The following is an 8,929-nucleotide window of genomic DNA, read 5'->3' as shown; positions in this document are numbered from 1 at the left end:
AGTGTTTATAAATGTTCATCAGCATCTTCCCCCTCTATATATTGTACTATAAGGGGATTTTTCTGTTTTCCCCAAAATTCTCCATCTGACACAATGCAGGTGGGACGCGGCGCCTTTCCTATATATGTCCCATATTTCCTCTGTTATATTCCATACAGAGCTCTGCACATTACTGGAGTGTTGCTGTATTTCAGCAGAAGATTTTGGGCGCCATCATATATTTCGTTCTGAATACATACTTGATTTTCTCTCCTCTTCCCTTGTTTCATTAACGAAGCACGCCAGATACACGCCAGATGCACGCCAGACGCACGCCAGATACACACCAGACGCACGCCAGATACACACCAGATACACGCCAGACGCACGCCAGACACACGCCAGACGCACGCCAGATACACACCAGACGCACGCCAGATACACACCAGATACACGCCAGACGCACGCCAGACGCACGCCAGATACACACCAGATACACGCCAGACGCACGCCAGATGCACACCAGACGCAAGCCAGATACACGCCAGACGCACGCCAGATACACACTAGATGCACGCCAGATGCACGCCAGATACACACCAGATGCACGCCAGACGCACGCCAGATGCACACCAGACGCACGCCAGATGCACACCAGACGCACGCCAGATGCACACCAGACAACGCCTCGGCTGCCCACCAGGTGCACGCCAGACAACACCTCGGCTGCCCACCAGGTGCACACCAGACAACGCCTCGGCTGCCCACCAGGTGCACGCCAGACAACGCCTCGGCTGCCCACCAGGTGCACACCAGACAACGCCTCGGCTGCCCACCAGGTGCACGCCAGACAACGCCTCGGCTGCCCACCAGGTGCACGCCAGACAACGCCTCGGCTGCCCACCAGGTGCACACCAGACAACGCCTCGGCTGCCCACCAGGTGTACACCAGACAACGCCTCGGCTGCCCACTAGACAACGCCTCGGCTGCCCACCAGGTGTACACCAGACAACGCCTCGGCTGCCCACAGGTGCACACCAGACAACGCCTCGGCTGCCCACCAGGTGCACACCAGACAACGCCTCCGCTACCCACCAATGCGCGTATATCGTCCGTCTTGAGCGCATCATGGTGCAGAAATATTCTCTGCTCTCACCAGATGTCTCCTCAAGCTAGAAGTGAGGCTCAGCATGGGGAGCGGTAGAACAATCGGAGGATGCGCGCCGTGTTAAAGTGTAAACATCACATCAAAGTCCATCCTCCGACTACTTCACAACCATCTTTGTCATGAAATACGCTTTACCTAGTATCTGAGCATTTTATAAGCTGATGTTTTATTGTTGGTGTGACAGGCGCAGGAGAAATAACATAGACTTCTATGAAGCACATTTGCTTCAGCTGTTTTCTTGCTGTCTCCAAATGCTGCATTTTCAGACCAGTAATCCTGCTAATTTGACACCATCTAAAAAAAACATATCTAGAGGACAACGTCTCATGTGATACTACTCTTAGGCCTACTGCTGTTATATATAATACGGATGGCTCAGTTCAATTATACATGGGGTGTGCTCTCTACAGAAGGGTTGAAAAGAGGACACCTCTTTTACTGTAAAAAATTTGGTCTCATTGCTGCGTCCTAACTGTGAGGACGTTTGTCCCGGCTGACGTGACTGTTTGGAAATGTGTCCGGCCACCGCGGTGAGCATGTGGCACACACAACTACCATTGGTGTATGCAACAATGCAGGGTGATGGGAGGGAAGTTGGGGGCAGCCTTGTATTTACAAACCAAGGCACACCTGCGGGTGACTACTTGACAAAGTTTAGATATTGGGAGGTATGTCAATGGCTGGATGATCATCAACCCATCATTCATGTAGGAATTTGTTCATTAGCTGACCCCCCTTCTTTCTTATTTGTAAAGAGAACCCATAATGCTTTATAAAACCCTGCTACCGTCTGTGCTATTAGTGTATGTAAATTGAATAAAAACTTTCCTTATTATTATTATCCTTTATTTATATGGTACCACAAGGTTTCCACAGCGCCATACAGAATAGAGTTGACCATACAGGGTAAACAGTACAGAGCAATGAACAAGTAAAACCAAGACTCCAATAGCCCCAAGTGTAGCTAGTACAGTGAATTTGGAGAGGAGATGGTGTAGATCAGGGGTGTCCAACCTTTTACCTTCCCTGGGCCACATTGGCAGGCGAGTTGGTTTGGGCCGCACATAAGATACACTAACAATAACGATGGTTGATCATCCAAAAACCCATAGAAAACATAGTTAACATATATATATATGAGAAAGAAAGTGATAGATAGATATATATATATATATATATATATATATATATCTCACTTTTTTTTCAAATCCCCCTATACTTACCTTTCAATTATTGTTTCAATGCAATATCATTTAAGCCAGGCATTGTATATCAGGGTGCCCTGACCAGGCCTGCGGTACCTGACATATACACCAAATTGTCACCTGTTTTGATAATTACACCACTATGTTAGTTAAGGGATAACAACTTATAATGGGCCAAAGAGAATAGTATATAATGCCCCATTAGTATTACAAGTAGAAGTATGTAGCAGGGAGATAAGGTCCATGATGCTCCAGGACCAGGTGACTTTTATTCACTTGTCAGCGTCCCTTGAAATTATACAAAAAAATCCTCCTTAACTTACCTTTTAATCGGCTTGTTCTCCTGTCCTCTTCTCTTCTTTTCTCCAATTCTGTGCTGCTGATTGTTCTTCTCGCACGGGTGACTCCTCTGTGCTGCGCTCCGCAATGGATGTTGGGCGTGATGACATCACACCCGACATTCACTGCGAGCACCGCACGGAGGAGGAGATAAGGGAGGGAGCCGGAGTACCAGCTGACGTGACCGCGTGACCGCAAGGTAAGTAGTAGTTTTTCTCTTTTTTTGCAGGATTTTTTTTTTACATTAAGAGCGCTGCCCCCTTGCCCCAACCAAATCTCCTTCTGGGCCACATTTACAGGCGTGCTGGGCCGCATGCGGCCCGCGGGCCGTGGGTTGGACAATCCTGGTGTAGAGACAGGAGAGAAGAGGCCCCTGTTCGTAAGAGCTTACATACTAAGGGGAGGGAAAACACTGGGCACAAGGGAGTCAGTGGAGGGAATCACCTGGAAGAGGAGCGCTTATTGGGACGGAAGGAGAGAGGTGAGGGGATCAAGTATGTATGGATGTGTGTAAGATAATTAGGCGGTAGGATATGAGGAACAGATGCCCGTTTGAAGGAGCACAGATTAGGGGACTGTCGGATAGAACATGGGAGATCGTTCCAGTGGAGGAGTCAGCCAGGGAGAAATCTTGAACCTTATTTTAAAGTAACTGCAGAATTGAAAACTTTGCTGAGCTAGCATTAAATCAGATTCATGGATTATATCAGTAAGTACTTCAAGAAATATGTGTCACTCCAGTAAAGAAATAAAAGACATTGAAAACCAAGATTAAACAAATGAGAGTAAATATGTATCTGCGGGAAGAAAATGTCATGTTGTTGCCGGCAGCATCCACAGGTTCTGATGTTTTTGGACTGTACACGCAACATGTAGACGTGCAAATGTTTTTATACGTTCTCAAATGGTGGGAAAGCAGCCAGCTGTTTGCACCGTTGGAGTAGACATGGAAACCGGGGGACTAGATCATACACTGCTACGTGACCATTTGCAATCTATAGATGACGACAATTGCTCGCTGCACAAATATTTATTGCATCTCGGATGGTATCAGTTGGAACCCGTCCAGCTTTTATTTGCAGAGCTCTGTCTGTATTAATTGGCTCTACACAGACCTGACACAATTGTCTGACAGTTTAATCCATTAACTACGCTCTGCGTTCTCTATGCAGGGAAAATAGACCTTTACATTGTTGTTGGTGTCACTAACGTTAGTGCTTTATTGTCTGTAGTCCATCATCTATTCATACACAGGAACATGACGAATATGGATTTTATGGTGTCGGAAGTCGGTGGTTCTGAGCTGTATACAATGAGGAAAATAATACAACACAAATACTTAGCTCTGATTTCATATTTATTTAAAAATGTGTTATGTATAAATAGAAGAGGATAAAACTGTTACATTATAAACTGCCATTAAGAAGACAGTTTATTGATTGATTGAAGTTAGTGTCCTGTGATAGATTATCACAGAAATGTGGTAGTGTTCCCATTCTGATTGTTTTAAACTATTCTGAAATTCTTGGAAAAATAACTTATTAATTATTAGGAGCTTTAGTTTAACTTTAAACATAAACTACGATTACTCACTGTAAAACATCAAATAGGGGGGTATCTTTGTTTTAAAACTATTAAAATGCTGGTTGAATCTGTCTCCTTTCATTTACACATATAGCACAGCAGCCGCCATGAATATTCAGATAAAATAATAAATGAACAGCACCTTTGCATTATGACCTATGTCTATTAATCTACAACTCGTTTCATCAATAAATCCTCACACAACGCTTTGTGCTGTGGACAAACATACAGTGTTACCTTTCTACATATTACATTGTATTGCACGTACACAATTGTTTTTCCTGTTAAACAATTCAGTGGTGTTATGGATATAGCAGTTTAGACCAAAAATAATATTTATTTTCTTTATTTTTTTTCTTTTATTCTGTTTCTTTGCTACTCTCCGCTCGGGAATCATGCCACAGTCCATCTAGCAGATGTTTGCGTAACCTTTCCGGATTTCACGCTTGGCTGGAATAAAACATTACAGCGAGCAATGAGGCACATCAGTGATAAGAGATGGGGAACAATGTCCTACATTGGCTGAGGATATTGTCACATCAAACAGAGCACGAACAGAACCAGGTGGAACACAAGGTACCTGCATGAAATATAGCCCATTATGTTATACATCAGTCGCTGGGAACAGGAACAGCTAAGAATGTATACATCTCTTACATATACCCCATATACATGGAAGCAGTCTTCTACTTGTATTTGGAGCACACAAACTTTGATTCACACTTAGAGACTTATTTAGAGTAGGTTGCAGTATGGAAACCCAAAAGTAGTCGTAAAACTATAGCTGCAAAATTGTGGCTTTCGTGGATATTTATATTGTATGCATGTTAAGATATAATGTGTATATATACACCCGCTCCGAGATAAAATAAACTTGATCTGTATTTCCAAAAAAGATTCATTAAATAGGTTTCAAAATATTCCTGTGTGTTCCCCCTCCTAAATTAAACAGCCCAGCCCAGTCAGGAGGATCAGGCCTGCAAAAAATCTCCCTCACCCAGATAAAGCAGCAGAATAGCACCGTGGCTCATCCCTTTGGGGGGTGAGTGGCAGGGAAATAATGTACAGTCAAAAATAGTTTACATACTATTGTGGAACTACAACCCCCAGCAGGCCATAGGAGCCATTGACTGGGCATGTTGGCACTTGTTCCACAGAAGAACCTATTAGTAGAAAAACCTAAAAGCTATTGTAAAGTATTCCTTCTAGGGAAGCAGTGATGTGTATGAAGAGTGGCTTGTGTCTGATTGTCTGGAGCATGCTAAAACCTCTCTCATTGGTTCCTCGCATATTGACCTATTGGGGTCAATTAATTACTTTGTTTCCAATCCTCTGGCGCTGGATACTTATTTTAGGACGAAGGGAACGTCAATTTTTGAAAAATGCATTTATTTAATTAATCTCTTTTTTAAACAGTAAGGATAGATGCTGGCATCAGCATCCATGTTTACAACAAGGCACCTTACTGCAATCTAGGTGTGCTTGCTCACCCTCAGTCTGCCTCTCCAGATCTAGGGTGCAAGAACGGATATTTGCAGCTCGCCATTGGACTTATATCCTACTATAAATAACAAAAAGTGCAGGAAACAAACTAGGAAAAGAACAAACACTGCTTGTATGTCGAGACCCTATAACATTAGTTTTCCTCTTTAATTTAACTATGCAATGGAATAATCTGTGCAGCCTTCTCTACATTTAGAAATCTGAATTCCACATTAAAGGCCTAAAATATTTTTTGTAGCTCTTCATTATTTAAGGTTCCAATTTGCTATTCTCTTTCAAATAGTAGAAGTAGTGATGAGGCTGAATGTAACTATAGACATGTAGAGTTATAGTCTCTGAGGGAGAGTCACTGTCCTTTCATTGATGCTGTTATCACGGAAGACACTGGTGTGAATTGTAGGTGTGTATCTGCTGCTCAGATGTGGTACCAGCCCCTTCCTTGGCTCCAGGTCTTTATTCTGACAACCGAGGCATTGGGACACGTTGCAGATCTGTAGACGGATGATCTCAGCTTCCTGATCTCCAGAATAGACTGGGTCTGCAAAAGGATAAGACTATCGATCTGCAAATGATCCCAGCACCCAAGGATTGACTCTGCTTTCCAGGATATAGAGGAATATTCCAGGATAAAGACTATTCACCATTCAATATACTGTTTGTGGGAGATTCCTGGAACAACTCTCCAGAACTCTAGGTGAGACTCAACATTTTATGTCAGATACATGGACAGGTTATTAGCAAAGACTGACAACAAGTGAGGTGTGTGATGAGCTTACTATGGACAGAAGGATAAGACCCCTTTCTTAGCAGGAAGAACATGGGACAAGGCTTTGTCTCTTGTATCAGTGACTTGTTATTAAAGAATGTGATCATTGTACATATTTAATGTGGATAATAACAGAATACTTGGATTGGGTGTAGGGACACTAACCCCTAAAGCAGATGAGTCTAGGGGTATATGTACTAAACTGTGGGTTTGAAAAAGTGGAGATGTTGCCTTTAGCAACCAATCACATTCTAGCTGTCATTTTGTAGAATGTACTGAAGAATAACTAGAATTTGATTGGTTGCTATAGGCAACATCTCCACTTTTTCAAACCTGCCGTTTAGTAAATATACCCCTAGGAGTCTAGGATGGGGACTCATTCTTGCTAAATCCTGATCCTGATTTAGGGAAACACAAAAACAGAGAGGAACACAGGCTGGCCCATTATAAAAGACAAATTGATATAATAAGGTTCAAAGACAGTAGATGAATATCAAAATAGAGTAATGAGACAATAAACTATGCTGGGTGTTTGCCTCCACCATGAGAAGTATGAGAAAATATTGCCCAATACAAGGATGACATAAGGAAGAATTTGCCTCAATCACCAAGATTTATGGGGCTGCAATCTCCATTTTCAACAATTAAAAATGTACATTTTTCTGCTATTGTTTAAAATGGTTTTTCTCTTTTGTAATGTATCTGACCAATCAGGTTTGTGTAGATGAAGAGATCCACCTCCTTTCCTAATGCTCCAGACCTCTGTATATATAAAAGTCTCTTATCATCATCATCATCACCATTTATATAGCGCCACTGATTCCGCAGCGTTGTACAGAGAACTCACTCACATCTTATCTTTTTGGGGTCATTCCTGCAGATATCCTGGCTAGGTGCTTCCAAAAATTGTAGTCCCACGTGTCTCATTTCACTAATACTATACTGTTCTTTTTTTTATAGCTCATCATAATACCACAGAGGACAAAGCATCATCCAGAATGTTCCATTGCCTACCATGAACTCATCGCCTGCTAATCCAGGAAGCATCTCAGCCCCCTTGGTCACTGTTACCAATGTCCCCTACTTGGTGACCGAAGTGCTGATGGCGGTTACTTCTGTGGTTGGCAACACTCTAATCTGCTTGGCAGTTGTTAATGACCGCAGGCTTCGTACTGTTACAAACTACTTCCTCTTCTCCTTGGCCACTGCGGACATCCTGGTGGGAGCTGTGGCCATTCCTTGTGCGATCCTGCTGGACCTGGGTGTGGAGCGATGCGGTCTATACTCCTGCCTGCTTATGCTTTGCAATCTCATGACTTTTTCTTTGGCCTCCATCTTTGGACTTTTGGCAGTGGCAGTAGAGCGCTATATCTCCATCTTGTGCCCCTTCCATTACCGTGCGGTGGTCACACCTAGGGCCTCCATAATAGTAATAATCTTTACCTGGATGATGGCGGCGCTCGCTGGCCTGATGCCACTCATGGGCTGGCACAAACCATTCCCTCCCGAAAGCGAATGTCTTTTTAGTAGCCTCATATCCGAATCGTACATGGTCTACGTGATCTTCTTTGGCTGTGTAATTCCTCCTCTAGTTGCAATGCTTGTGTTCTATGCTCGCATCTTCTTGGAGATTCGGAGACAGATACGACAGATTGCAGAATGGGAAGTGGACGTGAGCCGAAGGCGCAGAAGGAGGCGCATAGTGGTCAGGGAGTTTCGCATGGCTACCTCGCTTTTCCTTGTGGTCTTCTGCTTTGTACTTTGCTGGTTCCCCATTCATATTCTCAATGTTGTGCGATTTTTTTGTCCAAAGTGTGAAGTACCCACAGATCTGATTCTCTCTGCAGTTATCCTCTCTCATGCAAACTCTGCCATCAATCCTATTATTTATGTCTTCCGCATGAGGACTTTTCGACGGGCAATAGAAGCCACTTTATCCTGTTCTTGTGCCATAGGGACTGTAGGAAGTGTCACTGGGTCCAGTCTTGCAAAAACCGTTCATGAACAGAGGGGGGAAGGTAACCTGAGAGATGGCCCTTTGCCTGGGACCTAGGTGAGGATGTCTCTTCTGGTAGATAGTAGAGGGCTGCCCAGTGCCTTAAGTGAAGAAGAGTCTGTCGAAGTTCTTCTCATGTTAACATACATGATCCATTATATGGTTAACATGTCCCTCTTCTGACACCATCTCTGGGATTGTGTGAGTGAAAAGCTTTCCTCCGTTGACATATATACTCCGTTCAGTCAGCTTGGTCCTCTGCCATGACGTTACTTCCGTCACAGAACCTTAGGTGCAATAGGTATAAAACTTAAAAGAAATATTAATCTAAAAAATATGGAATTGAGAATATAAATGAAATGTTTATTTATAATGTAAATAAAAAAGA

The 8,929-nt window shown here is 43.4% G+C and overlaps 1 pseudogene; it reads left to right on the top strand.

The window, feature by feature from the left end:
• The first annotated feature begins 3,260 nt into the window (after positions 1-3,260).
• Positions 3,261-8,929, top strand: LOC142101769 (adenosine receptor A1 pseudogene; annotated as a pseudogene).

This window comes from Mixophyes fleayi, chromosome 9 (assembly GCF_038048845.1).
Source record: "Mixophyes fleayi isolate aMixFle1 chromosome 9, aMixFle1.hap1, whole genome shotgun sequence".
Taxonomy (NCBI): Eukaryota; Metazoa; Chordata; class Amphibia; order Anura; family Limnodynastidae; genus Mixophyes; species Mixophyes fleayi.
This window is presented reverse-complemented; position numbering and strand designations above follow the sequence as displayed.